Raw genomic sequence first — 2,974 nt, 5'->3', positions numbered from 1 at the left:
TGGTCATATATGGAACACTGTACCTAATAACTTCTGCATAGACATTCTTGTTAAGAACTCATGGAACGTTTATGAATTTGAATGTTATAAAACAAAATTCAACAAATTTCAAAGGATTTAAAACAGTGTTCTCTACTGCAAAATAAATAAATAAATAAAAATTTTTAAAAGATGGAATTTAAAAAAAACAAAACTGCAGGCTAGTCTGATAGCATATGAGAGACTATATGCAACAGACACAAGCTGCCACCTGGGTGAGCAATCTTAGTTGCTGAGCACGGGCTCGTGAGTAAGCCCAGCTGAGATGGGAATAACTACACAGCTAGGCCTAGCGCCTCCAATTCTCAACCCAGTCTTATCTATAAGCTTTTCTTTCAAGTTTAGAAACAGGACAAAAATACCGGCTATCAGCTCTTGTAGTCAACATTGTACTGGAGGTTACAGCCAAAATAGAAACTAAGGAAACAGACAGTAAAAAAAGAAAGAAAACATTATTTGTAGATGATATGGTTGGTTAAGGAGTTGGTGGTGTAGTGCCTAAGGCATTTGACTGCTAACCAGAAGTCTGGCAGTTCAAACCCACCAGCCACTCCTCGGAAGGAAGATTAGGCAGGCTACTTGAGTAGTGATACCACCTCAGAAACCCAAGAAGGGGTCGCTCCAGTCCCAAAAGTAGATTCATCATTAGCATATCTGATATTTCAGCTAAAAATCAGGTCTTTTGCCAGTAAGAAGGTAGAAAATATAATACTTTTAAAGATAACAAAAAACTTAAAGTGGTTAGGAATAAATCTAACAAAAGTCAGGTAAGACCTATATAGAGAAAATTATGAAACTGTTGAGAAACATCAAAAAAAAGAGCTAAGTACATGCATATATCATGTTCATGGTTCAACAGACTCAATATCATAAAGATGTCAGTTCTCCCCCAGCTGACATAGAGTCGATATAATTATCCAAATCACAGCCGGGTCTGTATGTTTGTATATATATTTGTGAATGTTTGTGAGTTGATTCTAAAATTCATATATAAGAACAAAGGACCAAGACATCCCTGAAGAAAAAGAACAAAGTGGAGGAAATTGACTTAACATATATCAAGGTTTATTAATAGGCTATAGTAATTAGATTGGAAGGAAGATTGGGCAATCTATTTCCATAGTGATACTGCCTCGGAAACCCAAGGAGGAGTCACTGTGAGTCGGATTTCACTCGACAGCAGTGGGTTTGATTTTTATAGTAATTAGAACAGTGGGATATCGGCTCACGTATAATCCAGTTGACCAATGAAACAAGTTAAGTGTCCCAAAACAGATCCACACACACATGAAAACTTAGAATGTAACAATATCAGCAGGAAAAAAGGATTGGCTTCTCAATAAGGGTGGTAGTAGTGGCACCAAGGAAGAGGAAGACATAGAAAGGTACACAGGAGGTACAGACAACAAAGATGAACCCTTTTGCATATATAGTATTGTGTTGTCAGTGATGGCAAGCATTGATCTATGGGTGGATAGAAGGGTGGACAGGCTGAATGATCAGGTGTATCTGAGTAGGGGGGCGTGTGCCCATGACCATGTATGGAGTTGGCAGATAATGTTTCTACATGCATATTTGTATGTGCTGTAAGAATGTCTGGGTGTATAGTGGAGCTGACAAGGGGCCAGGTTGTAGTAGCTTCTCAGCACAGCCAGCCAACCAGAGGGAGAGAGTAGTTAGACCTGTGGGCTCAGGACCATGGTCACAGAGGACATCAAGCTCAATTGGCATAACATACTAACAAAAACACTGTTTTATATCCTACTTTGGTGAGTAGTGACTGGGCTCTTAAAAGACACAGGGAAACAATTAGTCCAAGGGACTAGTAGACTATGTGATCCGCAGCTTGTCTGACCATGAGACCAGAAGCACTAGATGGTGCCCAGCTACCACTGTTAACCACTCGGAAAGGGCTCATTGCAGGAGATCCTGGATAGAGTGGGAGAACAATGTGGAACAAAACTCAAAATCATTAAAAAAAAAAAAAAGCTTTGCTGGTCTGATAGAGCCTGGTGAGACCCCTGAGACTATGGCCCCTAGTTACCCTTCAGGTCTGGAACTGAATTCATTCTTGTGGCTTCCAGCTGAAAAAATAGGCATATGAGGTAAACATTTACATCAGGTAGATACATTTCTTGTATTAATTTCTTGTACATTAATCATAGGAAAACAGAAGAGCAGTATTTGCACAGGAAGATAGCTGGGGGCAGGAGTGCATGGGAGGAAAGGACACAGGGAAGAAGTAATTATTGGGAGGAAGTGGGAAAAGAGCTGTTACATAGTAGAGCATTGCAGTCAAATGTATGAAACAAAATGTATGAAATGCTGTATGGGAAATGAATTTGCTATGTAAACTTTCACCCATATCACATAAAAATTGAATAAATAAATGTCAAAAAAGTAAATAAGTGGTTCTAGGACAGTTGGTTACTCATATGAGAGGAATTTTAAATTGAATCCTTACCTCATTCCTTACACAAAAATCAATTCCCAGTGGATCAAAGGTGTACATGTGAAGTGTAAAAGTATAAAACATTTAAAAGAGTAATGTAGGGAACTATTTTTAAACTGAGGGTAAGGAAAATTTTCTTAATACACAAAATGAGCAAACATGAAGAAAAAATGTAAAACTTGATTACACTGTGTGTATTCATCAAAAGACACCAGAATAAAGTAAGTGGAAAGACAGCCACACTTGGAGATCATGTTTGCAACACATATCAAAGAATACATATACTTTGGTGGTGGTTGTTGTTGTTAAGTGCCGTCAAGTCGTTTCTGACTCATAGCGACCCCATGCACAGCAGAACGAAACATTGCCCGATCCCGCGCCAGCCCCACAATCCCTGCTATACTTGAGTCTGTCATCGCAGCCACCGTGTCAATCCATCTCGTTGAAGGCCTCCCCCTCTTTCGTCGACCCTCCACCCTACCA

Source organism: Orycteropus afer, unplaced genomic scaffold (assembly GCF_000298275.1).
Source record: "Orycteropus afer afer isolate SDZICR_OR568_19922 unplaced genomic scaffold, OryAfe1.0 scaffold00075, whole genome shotgun sequence".
Classification (NCBI taxonomy): domain Eukaryota; kingdom Metazoa; phylum Chordata; class Mammalia; order Tubulidentata; family Orycteropodidae; genus Orycteropus; species Orycteropus afer.
This window is presented reverse-complemented; position numbering follows the sequence as displayed.